At 37.8% G+C, this 19,462-nt stretch overlaps 1 pseudogene; it reads left to right on the top strand.

Annotated features, from left to right (window-relative positions):
* The first annotated feature begins 328 nt into the window (after positions 1 to 328).
* On the top strand, positions 329 to 19,215 carry LOC122723642 (annotated as a pseudogene).
* Positions 19,216 to 19,462: the final 247 nt, after the last annotated feature.

Genomic DNA, 19,462 nt, shown 5'->3' with positions numbered 1-19,462 from the left:
AACTGCAATGAAATTATGCTTGTGGTCAATAAGATATCTCCTTCTACCTTTGTTTTACTTTATGTTGACATGCCATCTGCATCATGCTTCATTCTTGCCACACTTTTATGCTATAGCCTTGGAACCAATCTCAGGTTGTAATTGTTTTACTTTTCTTAATCTTTTGATAGTCCATTGCATCTTTGCTTCCTATACATGGTATGCAGTTAAATGTGGAAGAAAGTAGTATGCTCTTTAGTCAAACCACCATATAGCTCACTCACTCAAATTATAGATGTTTGACATTGCAGGAGTTCATCGCATTTAATTACTAGCTTTAATTATGTTTATGACCATCATCATCTCTATAATTTGCAAGTCTCAACTTTTTGTTATTTTTAATTGTTTCGGTTACTTCAATGAAATGGAGGCTTTGTATGATATGTTCAAAAAGTTGAGTAGCACCATAATTGATGATCCTCTCATTCACAAGGTACCTCCAATTGGGCTCAAAAAGTCTGCTATTTATCCTTATGAATGTTGCAGCCTAAAGCTCTATAGCATAGGCTTTTTCGCTTCTTTGGTAGATCATAATAAATGCTAACTTCTTTCCTTTATAATAGGAAGAATTCCGACTTACACTTTTTAGGAATAGAAATAAGCATAATCTTTTTGCGAATAGGGTATGAACTCTTCAACTAATTTATTACTCAATATCCTTGCTTTGCGTTTGTAATCTTAACAAATTTTTTTCACGCACGTTATATTCATATAAGCTATTTGGCCTTTAAGAACATAATCAATAGTACCTTGTGTTATACCATTAATCATACGATGTCTAAATGATTAGAGAGTTGCTTCAATGTATCAAGACATCCCAAAATGTGCATTCCTAAAAATTATTAAGAGCACTTTTATCAATAATGCTAGTCACTGCAAGTTCATTTGACTTAAGGGATACTAGATAATTCTTATCCAATTTGATCTTCAATTTTATGTAAGACATTATCTTTTCTAGGGGTGACAATTCAGGTTGGTGGGTCATGTTTGTATCGAAAGAATTCGACAGGAACACAATTAAGGATCGATAATGAATCGTGTTAAAAATCTTAACACTAACACGATTCTATTATTGTACCGATTACACGACATAACAAGATTAATTTAATCGTATTGGGTTAAAATGACAGGATATGATCCATTTAACACGAATAAACTCATTAACATGATTTGATACTATAAATCTATTAACACGAATTGACATGATTTGAAACATTAAACGTTTTGACATGACACAATATTACTTATTTTGATAAAAATCCAACATTTTTAATATTTATGAAATAATATATTATATGAAATTTATATATTTATTTTAAGACTAATGCTACATACCAATAGCCCAAAGCAGACCACGAGCTATCATTACGAGATAGGTCTACGTGGTAAGGATCAGGTGAGTAAGAAATGCAGTCCGTCTCGAGGGAAGGAAGATCCGAATACCATGACAGCCGGTACGATGTCAAGACTCACCCTTCCCTCAAATCGGCAAGTCTCGGTATGAGGTTACCGTTAACAGACATAATCCAGCATATACCCATTATACCTGTAATCGTGGAATTGCTAATTTATTAGCTGATAATATCCCTTATCAAGCAGACGCCCGCATCATCGATAGATTATTAGGAAATTTTATATTCATCACCACCTTCCTATGGTATAAAAGGAGAAGGATCACATAGGCAAAGGTATGTTATTCTCTAACACTAAAGCTCTAAGCAATTCCTTTTATTCTCTATACTCGTCGATACTGACTTAAGTGTCAGAGTGGCTACTATGGACACCCACAACCACCTCATATTTTCTTCCTTACAGGTTCTAGCCAATCACAGCATAGTCCATTATGGCCACGTCATTAATCTAATCTCAATAACATCATTTGGTTTCGTTACCGGGAATCTATTGAACCCTATATGTTCATCTTGATTAAAGTTAGTCTCTTGTTCCTTTTTCTTTTGAAAAAAGGAATCTCTCTTCTTTAATCTCTCAAAATGACTGGAATCATACATGTCATAACGGAAGGACCTGATAAGAGCAAAGGGAAAAATAATAGTGTGGCAGAGGATGTCTTGTCCATCCATCGATAACCATGGACCAAGCAAGAAGTAAGGTTTGGCCCTGATGACAAAGCAGTTGGGTTCTTTTAAAATGACCAGTTGGTCGTTAAGATCCTCCTGAACTAGTACGAGATAATGTGGGTACTTGTAGATACAGGTAGTTCTATTAATCTTCTCATCTTAAATGTTTTTAACAAATTAGGCTTAGATAAGAATAGTCTTGTCAAAGTTTCCTATCCATTAGTAGGATAGGAGACAAGACTATGGCAGTGCTGGGCACTATCAACCTTCCCCTGGTGTTGGGTGATGAGAAATATAGACGAGATTTGTACGCAGAGTTTGCGGTGGTAGATATCCCATTTTTACACAATATGATACTCAGTCGTCCAGTCCTAAACTGCCATGGTATCGTTATTAACATGGGCACTATGTGTCTTAAGCTTCTAGCTCCAAGAGGAACAACGATGGTCCGAGGCAATCCGAGGTTAGCCAAAGAAGGTCATAGAAACCTAGCAAAAAATCTCAAGAAAGCAACCATGCCCATTGACTTACTGGAGAAATTGGAATCTCATGTAAAACCAGAACCAACAGATTCGGTAAAGGAGCTACATATAGGAAAGGAGTAGAAGGTACAATTCGGCATTGCCCTAACTGGTGAAATAAGGACTCGTCCGGTAGAGTTGCTAAAGAGTAGAGTGTCAACGTTCGCTTGGTCCCCAAAGGATGTAATGGGTGTAGACCCAGCTCTTATCACTCACAAGCTATCTATTGACAAGAACATAAAACTAGTCCAACAAAAGAAAAGAAAGCTCTCACCAAAGAGGCAGCAGGTGATTAAAGAGAAGGTTGATAAGGCTTTGAGCGCAGGATTGATAAAGGAAGTGCAGTATGCGACGTGGTTGGCTAATGCAATCCTGGTAAAAAAGGCTAACGAAAAGTGAAGAATGTGCGTGGATTTCACTAACCTAAATAAAGCATGTCCAAAAGATCATTATCCATTGCCATCCATCGATAGATTAGTGGACTGAACCTCAGGTCATGCAATGGTCTCTTTCCTTGATGCCATCTCAATATATCACCAAATCATGATGGATACCGAGGACGCAAAGAAGACCACATGCATAATAGATGAAGGAATTTACTGCTACAAGGTAATGCCTTTTGGTTTAAAAGATGTAGAAGCCACATACCAAAGGTTAGTGTCAGAAATCTTTAAGGACATGGTGGGATCAACCGTCGAAGTTTACATAAATGACATGGTGGTAAAAAGCCAATCATTGAAAGAACACCTAGAGGATATCTGAAGAGTCTTTGATGTCATGGACAAGGTGGGCATGAAGCTGAACTCGGAAAAGTGTACCTTCAGGGTAAAGGATGGTAAGTTTTTGGGATATGTCATCTTAGAAATGGGCATAGAGGTGAATCCTGAGAAGATCACCACTATAAAAAATATGGAAGCACCCAAAATCATCAACGAAATAATGAGGTTAAATGGGCGAGTCATTACCCTAGGCCGATTCATATCATGCTCAGCAAGAAGGTGTCTCCCATTCTTCAAAGCCTTAAAAGGCAAATGTAAGTTTGAGTGGGGGGAAGAGTATACAGAGGCATTTGAAAGTCTATAAACCTTTTTATCATCTCCTCTGTTGCTAAGCCTGCCTGTCAAAGGTGAAGTTTGGTTTCTATATTTATCTATGATACCGGAAACAGTTTGCTCGATACTTGTTCAAGAAAATAATGGGGAACAAAGCTTGGTATATTATGCCAGCCAAGTTCTAAAAGGGGTAGAGTTGAATTACCCTCCTCTTGAAAAATTAGCGTTTGCAGTACTCATGTCGACCATAAATGTAACGACCCCAAAATGGACCGTCATCGGCGCTAGGATTCAGGTCGGCTTAAGGCCGCCAGAACCCGTAGCAAGCCTGCTATACTCTTTTTTATGTGTTTCTTGTTTGTTTAGGAATGTTCGAGGACGAATGTTCTTAAGGGGGGGAGAATGTAATACCCGGCTGGAGTCCGGCATCGGAGTTCTACTTTCCGGTGGCATCCAGGATGTCGGAATTCTCTAGAAGGGTTAGATTTATATTTTTCTACAAGGTTATGATATATTTTATCGTTTTAAAGCATAAGGAAATGAGGTTTTGAAAGAAATGAACCAAGGCAGAAAAGCTAGGTTCGGCCGCCGAAGGTGACTTTCGGCCGCCGAACATGCATGGCTTTCGGTTTCACGATAGGCCGCCGAAGGTGGTCTGGCCAGCCACCTATAAAAGGCCCTCAGTCGGTTGAAAGGATAAGCTCTGCCGTTTCTTTCAATTTTTGAGGTGAGACTCTGTCCTTCTTGAGTAGTTTACATGTTTTTATCACATCTTGCAAAGGTTTGATTCGTTTTTATGTTATTTTGAAGGTTTTAAGCTAAAAACACAAAGTTGTGAAGTTTGGAGAGTTTGACGGAGAGTTGCTCCAAAACTTCACGTTAGGATCGTTCATCTTTTTGGTTTCAAGAGGTAAGTGAAGATCCTGAGCCTGTTTTTATGTTTTCTGAAGGTTTTATGAGGTTTTGGGGGAGAGTTGCATGAATAGGGTTATGTTGGACGTTTTGGTAATTTTGTGAGAAAAACCTTGTATATGTGTTATTTGTTTTGTGTGTTTGGGGTTTTTAGGTAGGTTTTGACCCCTTTGAGCATATGCTTAGGTGTATGCATGTTAAGGAGTTGAGGTGGTTGAGTTTGAGGCAGATGTGGACAGGAAGGGCATTTTGCTCGGGATTGTCCTCAGGTGACTTTTGCACCATCCCAGCAGATGAGTTCAGGCAGTGTAGTACAGCCAGCAGCTCCAGCCGTACTGCAGAGTAGTGGCAGAGGTAGAGGGAGAGGGGCAGCCTCTACTTCAGCAGCAGGTTCCCGAGGTGGAAATCCGGTAGCCCCAGCACGGATTTTCACTATGACACAGGAGGAGGCTAACGCGTCGAACACAGTGATGTCAGGTAATCTCATCATTGGGTGTTCAGATGTGTATGCTTTGATGGACCCCGGTGCTTCTCATTCCTTTATTGCTGCGAGAGCCATAGAGAGGTTGGGTTTGATGATTTCTGAGTTAGAGTATCCTCTCTGGGTCAGTGGACCCAAGTGTGACCCATCAGTGGCAGCGTCCGTCTGTCGTTTCAGTAAACGAATCAAACCTTTGCAAGATGTGATAAAAACATGTAAACTACTCAAGAAGGACAGAGTCTCACCTCAGAAATTGAAAGGAATCGGCGAGCCTTATCCTTTCAACCGACTGAGGGCCTTTTATAGGTGGCTGGCCAGACCACCTTCGGCGGCCTATCGTGAAACCGAAAGCCATGCATGTTCGGCGGCCGAACCTGACTTTTCTGCCTTGGTTCATTTCTTTCAAAACCTCATTTCCTTATGCTTTAAAACGATAAAATATATCATAACCTTGTAGAAAAACATAAATCTAACCCTTCTAGAGAATTCTGACATCCTGGACGCCACCGGAAAGTAGAACTCCGATGCCGGACTCCAGCTGGGTATTACAATAAAGTTGTAATCATACTTCGAGCCACACACCATAGAAGTCAAAACCGATTATCCTCTGCAAAAGATTTTACACATGCTGGAGTTATTAGGACAGTTGTCCACCTGAGCGATAATATTATCAGCCTATGATATCAGGTATATTCCTACAAAGGCCATGAAAGCCCAAGTATTAGCTGACTTTATCGTAGAGATGACACCACCGTTAAAACTTTCAAAGTCCTTTGAAGCGACCATAGAAGAATGGAAGTTTTGGACAAATGAAGCTTGTGGGGCTGGGGGCTCAAGAATCGAGATCCTTTTGCAGTCTTAAACCATCATAAAGCTTCAATATGTGACAAAGCTCGACTTCAAAGCTACCAACAACGTAGCCGAATATGAGGCAGTAATAATGGCCCTAAGAATCATCAAGGAGCTAGGTATCTAAAAGTTGATTATTTTTAGTGACTCACAATTGATTGTTAATCAGTGTCGGAAATAATTCAAAGTTTGAGAATCAAACCTCGTCAAATATGAGGAAAAGGTCTGATCCATAATAAAGAAGGTCAAAAGCGGGCAAGGCAGTTGCGAACTTCGCCAGATAGACAGAGGCAACAATGAAGAGGCAGATCTTCTAGCCAAGATAGCAGTAGTGAGTGAACAACACTTGACTCAACCATTCCAGTTTGAGGAGTTACACACTCCAACGACGGAGATGGAAGAGTCTTTCCTCATAGAAGAAGGAGAATCGTGGATGATGCCCGTATACAAATTCTTGACACTGGATGATCTTCCAACCAATGAGTTATCAGCTAAACATAGAATAAGAAAGTCTTCTAAATACGCACTAATTGATGGTTGGTTATATAGGAGGTCCTCCACACAACCATGGCCATGATGTGTTACAGAGGAGGAAGGCTAGAAAATCTTAAAGGATATCCATGAAGGTGATTGCGGGAGCCATGAAGGAGCTCGAACGATCGCCCGAAAAGCATTTAGAAAAGGGTATTGCTGGCCAATGATAATGCAGGATGCGAAGAGACTTGTCCAGAAGTATCGAAGATGCCATGTACATGCAAACATCCCAAGGACCTTAGGAGAAATGCAAGCAGCAATTGGAAGTCCCTAGCCTTTCTTTCAGTGGGGAATAGACATCCTTGGCCTATTCCCCAAGGCATCGAGGTCACGAAAGTTTGTTATCGTGGCAGTAGATCACTTCAGCAAATGGGCAGAAACTGAGGCAGTACAGTCCATCACTACGCAACAAGCAATCTCTTTTATCAGCAAAAATATATTCACTTGATTCAGAATAACCAAAATATTGATTACTAATAATGGAACTCAGTTTGTAAGCACCAAATTTAGAGACTTTTGCAAGAAATGGGAAATTGATTTGAGGTTCAGCTCAGCCTACCACCCCGAGTCCAATGGTATGACAAAGGTTACAAACAGAACCATATTACAGGGGCTGAAGAAAAGACTCGACCAAGCTAAAGGCAATTGGCCCGAGGAGTTATCTCACATATTATGGGCATACAGGACTACTCCCAGAATAGCTAATGGGGGAAACACTCTTTTCCCTTGTATATGCAGCCGAAGCAGTCTTTCCCGTGGAAATACAAGTGAACAGCTTCAGGACACATCCTAAAATTTCAGGACATCCCGAAGAGATGCAATTCAATTTGGACCAAGCTGAATTCTTACGAGAAAAGGCCCCAATCAGAATAGCGGTTTACAGGAATAATATATTCAATAGAAAGGTCAAGTCGCAAGCCTTCAATGTGGGAGACTTGGTCCTCAAAAAAGAAGACATGACAAGTGGCAATGCCAAACCCGGTAAGCTGAGTGAGAACTGGAAAGGACTATTTAGGGTCTTAAAGGATATTCACCTAGGGTCCTATAAGCTGGCCAAACTAAATGGTCAAGTTGTTTCCCCTTCATGGAATATTTGTAATTTGAGAAAATTTTATCAATAATGAGTTAACGAGGTTTTTTTTATATGTTGTGTACTCCAATAACAAGAAACGATGGATTGCCTTCCAAAAAAAAAAAGAGAGACTAAAGAAACAAGAATAGGCACAAGGCAGTTTTCGTCAGGCCAGGTCACAAGGCAGCTCTCACCAGACCGTTCCAGCGTTGGTCCCACAAATCAAGGCCATAAGGCAATTTTCACCAGGCTAGGTCACAAAACAATTCCCGCCAGACCATTTAGGCATTAGTCCCAAAAATCAAGGCCACAAGGCAGTTTTTGCCAGGCCAGGTCACAAGGCAGTTCCAGCCAGACCATTCGGGCATTGGTCCCACAAATCAAAGCCACAAGGAAGTTTTCACCAGACCAAGTCACAAGTAGTTTCCGCCAGACCATTCGGGCATTGGTCCAACAAATCAAGGCCACAAGGCAGTTTTTGCTAGGCTAGGTCACAAGGCAATTCTCGCTAGACTATTTAGGCGTTGGTCCCACTAATCAAGGCCACAAGACAGTTTTCGTTGGGCCAGGTCATAAGGAGGTTCCCGCTAGACCATTTGGATATTGGTCCTACAAATTAAGGCCACAAGGTAATTTTTTCCAGGTCAGGTCACAAGGCAGTTCCAACTAGACCATTCGGGCATTGGTCCCACAAATTAAGGCCATCAGGTAAGTTTTTGCCAGGCCAGGTCATAAGGCAATTTTTGCCAGGCTAGATTACAAGACAGTTCCTATTAAAATATTCGGGCATTGGTCCCACAAATCAAGGCCATAAGGCAGCTTTCGCAAGGCTAGCTCATTCGGGCATTGGTCCTACTAATCAAGGCCATAAGGCTTGCTAGGCCAAGTCACAAGGTGATTCCCGCTAGACTATTCGGACGTGGGTCCCAAAAATTAAGGCCATAAGGTAATTTTTGCCAAGCCAGGTCACAAGGCAATTCTTGCCAAACCATTCGCATTGCTCCCACTAATCAATGCCACAAGGAAGATTTCGCCAGGCTAGGTCACAAGGTAGCTCCTGCTAGACTATTCGGGTGACGGTCCCTCTAATCAAGGCCACTAGACAGTTTTCACTAAGATAGGTCACAAGACAGTACCCGCCACACCATTTGGACGTTGTTCCTGTAAACAGGTCCCCCGTACCAAGAGAATTTAGAAGAGGGTATACTAATTCCCAAGGGACAAGGGGGAAGCCAATCAAAGATCAAAGGATAATTTAAAGGATAAGCCAAGAACCAACATGAATAAAGGCCACTTATTAAGAAAATGTATATGGCGTCATACGAGGCAGAGGTGCATACCCGCTAGCCCACATGTCCATGTATTTATTCTATTCTACTAAAATTTTATAAGGAATATTTGCTAAACTAGGAGTCAAAATCCATAAATGGATATGTCTATACTACCGAATGAGATAGGGAAAATAAGCATTTTCATTACAAAAGATTACAAAGAGATAAAAGGGACTCGAGTAAAGTCCCTATTACATCAGAACCCTAAAAAGTCTATTAACATAAACTCCATCTCATCCTATGGAAAGACACCATTTAAAAGGCCATGCGAAGAATTGTCTCTCCAACTACCTCCTAGCCTTGCCCTTGGAATCTACCTCACAAATCCAACCCCTCACCTTAGGGCCGTAATACTAACGAGGTGTTTAGTTGGGCTGATTGCAGCTCGTGGTGCCAAGTAATGCGATTGCATCTTCATGAAGATCAAAGGATCACGACTCTGAAGAGGCATTATAGTAAGGCCAAATGCAACCTTTAGCAGTATACCCGTACCTTCATAAAAACTCACCTTCAGCTAAACTTCATAGACCATGATGATATCCCTCACACAGATCTGGTTATCCTTAAAAGGAAGACAACAAGTGCCCTATTCCATGTCTCCCGAAGATGGTAGTCACAAAACACAAAAGAGAAAGGAGGGTTCTTATATAGTGGCATGGCTGGCAAAACCTTTAATATGGACCAAAAAATAAGGCCGTCAATATGACCAAGGGAAGGCAAAAGGATACAAACAGTCAAATTGTGCCACGTGATCAAGAAGACAAAGCACCACCTTCGAATCTGAAGAATCAAAGACTGGTCGGGGGGTCTCCAATGCTACATAACAATCACCCAAAGTAGACCACAAGCTGTTATCATGAGATATGTCCACATGGCAAGGATCAGGTGAGTAGGAAATGCAGTCCGTCTTGAGGGAAGGAAGATCCAGACACCTTGACACCCGATGCAACATCAAGACTCGCCCTTCCCTCAAATGGGCGAGCCTCGGCACGAGGTTACCATTAACAAACTTAATCCAATGTATACTCATTACACCTGTAATTGCAGGATTGCCAAATTATTAGTTGGCAATATCCCTTATCAAGTAGACAGTCGCATCATCATCGGATTATCGGAAAATTCTATATTTATCACCACCTTCCTATGGTATAAAAAAAGAAGGATCACAGAGGCAAAGGTACACTATTCTTTAACACTAAAATTCTAAGCAATCCCTTGCATTCTCTATACTCGTCGATACTGACTTAAGCATCAAAGTGGCTGCCGTGGGTACCCACCACCACCACACGTTTTCTTTTTTACAGGTTCTAGCCAATCACAATATAGTTCCATTCCGGCTATGTCATCAATCTAATCTCAACAATATGAAAAATTCATAATTTAATAATAAATTAGAATATAAAACTTAATTATTTGACATTAAAGAAAGTGAGATTTCATATTTAACAAATTAATACTTTAATAAAAAAATTTAGAAGATGACAATATTTAGTTTATTATATAAATGCATAAAAATTAAATAAATTTTAGTAAACAAAATATAAACCAACTATAAGAAAATAAATATATATATTTAATAATATATATTTTTTTAATAATATAATTATAGATTGGCAGGTCAAAATAAGTTGGTGGGTCACAAGTCGACATGGAATACAAATAACAAGCTATGTCATAAATATGTCAAATCAGGTTAGTGGGTCCACCCATGAGCATTTCATAAATGAATCGATACGATTTTGACACGAACACGAATAAGCTCAACACTAATCTTTTGTTTTTCATATTGATTTCAAATTTGTTCACGGGCCGTAATAATAATTTCCACACGTAATCTTTTCTTTAGCCTAGTTTCTTAGCTATGTCAAATCTCATCAAATTAGTAATTTGTTATTTCATATCAACGAATATAGGTATTTCATCTGTCTAATGTCAAATCTCATCAAGTTAGAGAATTTGTTTGGTCATTAAGCTTCTTCCACTTAAATGCATCTAAAACAGACAAAACTATGTGCAGGTTGTATTCATGTGTGGATTTCTTCTTTGCTGTATATTTCTTTTGATAGTGAGATGGAATTTTATGCCTTGTATCAACACATCTATGACCACTAAAATGGCAAAAATAATTCTTCTTCTAGTTGCATTTAGATTGTATGATCTACTAGAAAATGGCATTATTGAACATGATGAGGTAAAGATCAATCTTTTGCTTATATAATAAAGAGTATCACAAAAGTGCACTCATATTGTGATAGTGTTAATAGCAAACTGAGCATCCTAATTGTTAAAATTAAGTTTTTTTATTACTTCATCTAAAAGGTTTGAGTATTTAATGTTCATTGGATATCTAAAAGTTATTTTCATTTTCTAGATATGTTTTTTGTTTTCTGTGTTTATCATTAATGTTATACTTCTTCATGAAGTTTCCTATGTATATAAGTATGATTTCTATCAATGAAAACTTATGAGATTTTATAGCAAATTTTATAATTCTTTTCATCTTTCATCTATTCTCTATCTATTTTTATTTATCAAACTCTATCAATTAGTATCGGAGTGTTATTGTTAAGGGATCTGTAAAGTTTATTCAATCAAGGTTAAAGGTTTTGAAGGTTAAAGTAGTACAAGATGTCTTTAAGCGACATCCTTGGTTTAGGTCGTCCTCAATTTTATGGGAAAAATTATCACATATGATCAATCAAGATGAAGACCTATTGTAATACCCGGCTAGACCCCGGTATCAGAATTCCTACGTTCCGGCGGATTTTCCGTTGGAAGTCGGGATTCGAGGATGTCGGAGCTTGCCCTAAGGGTATAAGAAAGGTTTTTAAGATGTTTTTAAGTGTTTTTATCATGTTTGCATGGTTTGAGTTAAGAAAATTGAGTTTTGAAATGAAAAGGCCAAGGGGACAAAAGCCAGGTTCGGCCGCCGAAGGTGAAGTTCGGCCGCCGAAAGTTGCATGGTTTTGCATGCACGTTAGGCCGCCGAAGGAAGAGTCGGTTGGCCACTACAAAAGCCCCTTTGCCCGAGACTTGAGTGTTAAACACTCTGTTTTTGGGTCAAAGGTAGGTTCAAGCTCTCCTTGGTGTGATTTCTCATGTTTTCCTCAAATCTTGCATGTTGTAACTTGATTTGAGCTTTGTTTTAGAGATTTGAGCAAAAGGAAGCAAAGTTGAGCCCTTGGAGAGTTTGATTGAGTTTTCTCCTATCTCCAAGCTTGGATCATCAATCCTCTAGTTCTTCAAGAGGTAAGCATGGATCCTCACCTCCCCTTATGTTTAAAGCAAGTTTTAGAAGTTTTAGAGAGGTTTATGGCATGTTTTGGGGTATAAGCATGAGTTTGAGCATATGTTGCTCATATGCGTTTTGTTGTTGTTTTTGGGGCTTGAACTAGTTTTTAGGCCTCTATATGCATGAGTTATGTGATATGTTCGTTGAGAAGTGTTGGTATGCATGTTATGGGTGTTTGATAGGAGTTTGGAGGCTGGGAGCATGAGTTGTGCTCGGATTCTGCCTTTCTGGAGAATCCAGGTTCGGCCGCCGAAGCAAGGTTCGGCCGCCGAACCCCTTGTGGAGGCAGTTTCGGCTGCCAAACCTTGCCCCCGAAAGCTAGGCTTTTGGGTGAGAAAGGGGCTTTCGGCCGCCGAAAGAGGGAGTTCGGCCGCCGAAAGTGCATGAGTTTCGTCTCTGGATGAGACTTTCGGCCGCCGAAGGTGCCGCCGAACATGCATGAGTTTCGTCTCTGGAGGGAGGTTTCGGCCGCCGAACCAGCCGCCGAAAGTGCCCAGTCCAGCCTTCTTTTGCCCATTTTTCCATGCATGCCTATGATGTTTTAGAGGGGTTTTGGGGAGATAGTGGGAGTTATGTTTAAGTAAGTTTGGTCCTCATTTGAGTCCACCTGTGTAGGTACGGACCCGAGAGACCAAGGAGGCCCACAGAGTTAGAGGTACAGAGACTGCTCAGCAGTTGACAGAGGTGAGTGGAACAGAACTTTCTTTTAAAAGTTAAGAACTGTTTTAGCATGATTCATGCATCATTAATGCCATGTTTATGTAGGATGCTTTGCATTAGTATTCACCAAGTTGATGCATTGCATTCTTACTTGTATATGTGGATTGGACCGAGGCGATCTCAATAGCCCATAAGTCTGTCATTATTGTATGTCCTGTGTGAGCTCCTTTGGGGCCGGGCATGTACCTTGGATGAGTCCTGTGAGAGCCCTTATAGGGTCGGGCACCATGAGTAGTTAGTGAAAGACCTGTGTGAGCTCCTTTGGGGGCCGGGCACTGACAGAGGGAGTTTTGGGATCATGTCCAATCCGAGATGTGAAATGTTTGTGCAGTGATGCATCATATGATAGCATGTTTTAAATGTGATTTTTTTTAGATTCCGCTCACTGGGCTTTAGCAGCTCATCCCTCTCCCTAATCCCATTTTTCAGGGCCTCAGAGAAGAGAAAGAGAAAGAGATAGCAAGGGTAAAAGGCATATATAATAGTATAGAATAGTGGACATGATAATGATGTACAATACAGAGTTTATGTAATGTAGAGAAATGATGTAATAGTAAGTTATGTACTGAGTTATAGAATTGTGCTTGGCCCTAGTGTATGTTTATCCCTTTGCACATGATCATTTTATGTTGATGTTATATATGATTGAGATAATGTTGTGATGATGATGAGCTAAGCTTGGTGCATGGTAGTCTTTCTATCTCTGTAGTCATTGTATGGTACCATAGCAGGTATCACTCTTCGAGTGCATACAGACAGAGCATGCATAGTCCAGGCTTAGTGGAAGTTATACAGAAAGAAAAGATAGTCAAGCAAGGAAAAAAAAAAAAAAAGAGTAAGTAACAGTTTTAAGCTTAAGTATGATCATGTATGGGATTTATCAGGTACACAGAGTTGACAGTAGGCTTACTACGGGTCCCGGCGGCCTTAAGCCGATCTGGATCCTAGTGCCGGTGATGGTCCGGTAAGCAGGCTGTTACACCTATCTTCAATCGTTAAACTTATAGGAAGTTGTTGAAGTAGGTAATAATCTAGCCCCTCTTGGCAATAATCCCACTGCAGCTCAAAGGAAGGAATTTGAAGAGAACAAGGCAATGAAACCAAAAGCTCTTGCTTCTCTCCATTCAGTTTTGTTTCATGTGATTTTCACAAGAATCATGACTTTTGAATCTCCAAAGGAGAGATGAAATAAGTTGAAAGGAGAATTTGAAGGGAATGCTAGGGTGAAATCTGTTAAAGTTTTGAATTTGAAAAGACAATTTGAGGCTTTGAAAATGAATGAAGGGGAAAGTGTAAAGGATTTCTCCTCTAAGCTTCTTTATGTTGTTAATAAAATGAGATTTCTTGGAGAATAATTTTTTAATGAGAAGGTGACAAAAAATATATTGATAAGTCTTCCTATGAGGTTTGAGTCCAAGATTTTCGGAATTGAAGAATCTAATGATCTTAAAACTATGAGTGTTTCTTAGCTTTTAAGCAACTGCAAGTTCAAGAGCAAAGAGCTATTATGAGGGAAGGAGATGTCTTTGAAGGTCCTTTTCAAGCAAGGCACAAATAGAAGCAAGGCAAGAAAGAAGAGAAAGGAAAGAAATGACAAGGGTGGCAAAGGCAAAGGCATAGCAATGACTTTAGATTCAGAGAAAAAGGGGAAGTTTCCTCCATGTAAGTTCTGCTCTAAAACCAATCACCTTGAAAAGTATTGCTGGTTCAAAGGTAAATCTCCAATTCAATGCCATTTTTACAAGAAACTTGGCCATATTGAGAGACATTGCATGCAGAAATAAAGCCAAGCTCAAGGAAAGGATGTGCAATAAGCTTATTACATTGAAAAGGACGAGGAAGAGGAAAAATTGGAAAGATAGTTTATGATTGCTCAAAATTCTACAATGGAAAGCAAGCATGTATGGTTCCTTGATAGTGGTTGTACAAGCCACATGACAAAGGATGAAAGTATTTTCACTAAGCTTGATAAGACGTGCAAGACAAAGGTTTTGTTGGGTAATAGAGCTATTGTTGAAGCTCAAGAAAAAGGTATTGTTGCAATTCAAACTAGGCAAGGTACAAAACTCATTCATAATGCACTATCTATTCCAAGTTTAGCACAAAACTTGCTAAGGGTAGCTCAAATGAATTTGAATGGTTATGCTTTTTATTTTAAAGGTGTTGATTATTGTATCTATGATGGGAAAAATGAATTGATTGCTACATTGTCTATGGTTGGTAGAACTTTTTCGTTAAGTTGGAATGGTGTGAAGGAGTCATTAAGCTTTGCTAAAGTTGATAAATCTGAATTATGGCATAAGAGGTTTGGACATTGCAGTTATGGCTCTCTTTGTTTGATATATAAAGAAGGCCTAGCAAAGAGATTGCCCATTATAAAACAACCTAATAGTGTGTGCTCTTATTGTTAAATCAAGAAGCAACATCGATTGTCTTTTCCTATTGCATCTTCATGGAGAACTAGGGAGAGATTGGAATTTGTTCACACTGATGTGTGTGGCTCTATAAAGGATGAATCCTTGATCAAATACAAATATTTTGTATTATTTATTGATGATATAACTAGAATGTCTTGGATCTATTTTATAAGTCATAAATCACAGGTATTCAATGTATTCAAAAGGTTTAAGAAGATGGCGGAAACAAAGTCCGGATGCAAACTTAAAGCATTGCGGTCAAACAATGGAATGGAATATAATTCAAAGGAATTCAAGAAGTTTTGTGACAATGAAGGAATTTCTCATCAACTTTAAGTTGCTTACACTCCTGAGCATAATGGTGTCGCCGAAAAGAAGAACAGAAGTGTTGTGAAGATGGTGAGATGCATACTAGTTGAAAAGAAGCCACCTAATTCATTTTTGGCTGAAGTTGCTCATACATCAATTTATTTGCAAAATTTACTACAATTGATGCTCTTAAAGGAGCAACTCCAATTGAAACTTGAAATGGTGTCAAGCCTTCAATTGCTCATATGAAAATCTTTGGCTCGTGTTGTTATTTTCATGTTCCATCTATCAAAATAAGCAAGTTAGAACCCAAGTCTGAAATTGATATTTTTTTGGGTTATCTACCCAATCTATAGGCTATCAAATCTACAACATTCAGGAGGAGAAGTTATTATCAGTCAAGATGTGATTGTGGATGAAAATTCATTTTGAAATCGGCAGAAACAACAAATTGAAAAATGTCCTAGCTCAAATGAAGTCAAGTCTATCTATGTGGTAGCTAGCAATGATGTCAAAGCCAATTATAACAAGGAAGCCAGTGATGATTCTCCTAGTTTAAGCAAAAGCAATTCTAGTTTAGATGATGATGAGCCATTGAATTCGAAGTCAAAGTCTCTTGTTGAAATTTATGAGCGATGCAATTTTGCAATTGAAGAGCCAACATGCTATGAAGAAGTAGCAAAGGAGGAAGGATGGATCATTGCTATGAATGAAGAGATAAAGATGATAAAGAATAATGGAACTTGGGATCTAGTTCCAAGGCCTAAGGAGAGAAATGTAATTGGGCTCAAACAGGTTTATCGAGCTAAGTTGAATCTTGATAGCTCTTTAAACAAACTCAAAGCTAGATTGGTTGTGAAGGGATATACACAACAACTTGGTGTAGATTATGGTGATATTGTTGCTCCGGTGGTAAGGCATGATATAGTTCAATTGCTAGTAGTATTAGCAGCTCAATGCAAGTGAAAAATCTATCACCTTGATTTAAAATCTGTATTTCTAAATGGTGATTTGCAAGAAGAAATCTATATTGAACAACCTCTTGGCTATTCTATCAAAGGCAAAAAAGAAATGGTGTACAAGTTTCACAAAGCTTTGTATAAGTTAAAGCAAGCTCCTAGAGCTTGGTACAACAAAGTAGATTCTTATCTGATTGATTATGGATTCAAGAAGAGTCCTAATAAAGCTACTCTCTACACTAGAAGTTGTGATAATGGGAAAAAAAAAACTAATTGTTTCCCTCTATGTCGATAATTTTTTAATAACAGGTGATGATGGTGATCAAATGAAGAAGTTCAAAACTGAATTGGAAAGGCTCTTTGAGATGACTGACTTAAGTGAGATGAAGTACTTTCTTGGTATGGAAATTCACCAAAACGCTAAAGGTATTTTCATATCTCAAGAAAAGTATGCTAAAAATATTCTTAAGAAGTTCAAAATGGAAGGGTGCAAGGCTATGTCAACTCCTTTGATAGCTAATGAGAAATTATCCAAAGAAGATAAAAGTGCAAGGGTTGATTTTTCAACATATAGAAGCTTAATTGGGAGTCTTTTGTATTTGATCATCTCAAGACTTGATTTAATATTTTCAAGTATTCTACTTTCAAGATTCATACAAAATCCAAGAGAAACACACATAGGAGCTGCAAAAAGAGTTTTTCGTTATATTAAGGGAGCCATTGATCATGGAATATGGTTTGAAGCTGAAATTCCTATGAAGTTAGAAAGATATTCAGATAGTGATTGGATCGGTAGTGTTGATAATTTTAAAAGAACGTCCAGGTATATATTATCTCTTGGTTCGGGTGTTTTTTGATGAAGTTTAAAGAAGAAAGATGTAGTTACTCAATCTTCAGCAGTAGCAGAGTATATTTCTGCTGCAAGTGCTACAAATCAAGCTATTTGGCTTAGAAAGGTGATGCAAGACTTGGAGATGATTCAAGATGAAGCTACAACAATTTGGGTGGATAATAAATCAATAATTTCTATGGATAAAAATCGAGTGTTTCATGGTAGAACAATGCACGTCAAAGTCAAATATCATGCTCTAATGGAAGTGGAAGCTAATACAGAGGTGAAGCTCAAGTATTGCAAGTCTGAAAGATCAAGTTGCAAATATTTTGACGAAAAGTTTGCCTAAAGAAAAATTTGAAACGTTAAAGTTGCAAATGGGTATCGTGAAAAATCTTGAAGAGTGTTAAAATTAAGATTTTTTAATATTTCTTCTAAAATGTTTGAGTATTTAATGTTCATTATATATCTAAAAGTTTTATTGGATATCCAAAAGTTATTTTTATTTTCTAGGTCTATTCTTCATTTTCTGTATTTACCATTAATATTATACTTTTTCATTAAGTTTTTTATGTATATAAATATAATTTCTATTAATGAAAATTTATGAGATTTTTTAGCAAATTCTACGATTCTCTTTATCTTTTATCTATTCTCAATTTATTTTTATCTATCAAACTCTATCACTGATAAAGAAGTTTTTTTTATTTTTTAATGAAGAATAACTCTGGCATTTACCCTAATACATTGTTTTTTTTTAAGAAATCCATAATACATTGTTACATTACTCTTATACTTTGCATTTGTCCCTTTTCATTTCTTAAGTCTCATGATATAATCTACTCTACATAGTTGAAGTAGTTTTTAAATCATGTTAATAATTTGCATTATTATAAAATAATGATTGTATGAGTATTTAATATTTGCAAATCTATTTTCAACCATTTTGTGAATTTTCTATTACATTGGAAGTTGAAGAAGTAGGTGTTGGCTGTTATGAGTGAATAAGATATGATACTCTCCAATGATGATGTTAAATCCATTGTAGATAAGGTCTCAAAGTTTTCTATGATGAACAATTGTTCAAATTTCACTTGACCTTCTAGACACAAATGCTTATCATTGTGATTTGTATTTTTACAGACAATGGTTGAAGCAGATATAAATGGAGATGGATAAATTGATAATAAAAAATCGAAAGAATTCGTAGCGAATAATCCATCGCTCATTAAAAACATGACTCTTCCATGTCTCTGTTGGTTTTTACTTCACAATTTTAATGCCAAAAACATCATTAATGGAATTAAATCCTTCAAAACAATGCACCTTTTCTCTCCTTTTCGGTAAACTATATTTTAGTCCCTTTGATTCAGTAAAATCTACACATTAATCTTTATATTTTTTAAATCATCTATTTACTCCGTTTAATTTTTAAAAACCAACAAATTAGTACTTGCTATGAGAAATACAATAATGATTTCTTTATTCCATTCATAATTTAGTCCTTATATTTTCATACATCACCAATTGAGTCCTTGTAATTTAAATACATACAATAAATTAGTTCTTAAATAAAAGATATGATACTAATGGCAACCTGTAGTTTTCACAGGAAGGACTAATTTGTTGGACATTTCCTGTAAAAGAAAATTTGAAAAACCTAAATAGCTGGTTTTTTTTTAAAATATAATGATCAACATATATAGGTTTTGTTAAACTATAGGGCTAAAATTGTAATTTACCCTTTTTTTTTTCAGGATACTGTCTAGTGACACTTTGAAATTCTGGGTTCTTTTTTAGGCTGTGCTGCTCATTGACTAACTCAAGCATTTCCTAGTTTTCTGTTGAACTCTGAAGTTAGAGACTAGAAATAAATATTAAATAAAGGCACAAGCATCAGATTCTCCTCCAATGAGATGCCGAAAACAATGAGAAAACTTGGAGACAGATGCAGCAGATGAACATGAATAAAGAACCAAGAATTTTATAGAGATGCTCTTAAAGGAAAGTGTGCAAGGAATTAAACCAAAGTATATATAATACCTACCACTTCTATACTTAATT

The sequence above is a fragment of the Manihot esculenta genome, chromosome 1 (assembly GCF_001659605.2).
Source record: "Manihot esculenta cultivar AM560-2 chromosome 1, M.esculenta_v8, whole genome shotgun sequence".
NCBI lineage: Eukaryota > Viridiplantae > Streptophyta > Magnoliopsida > Malpighiales > Euphorbiaceae > Manihot > Manihot esculenta.
Note: the sequence above shows the minus strand (reverse complement) of the source record. Positions and strands in the feature narration are given on the sequence as shown.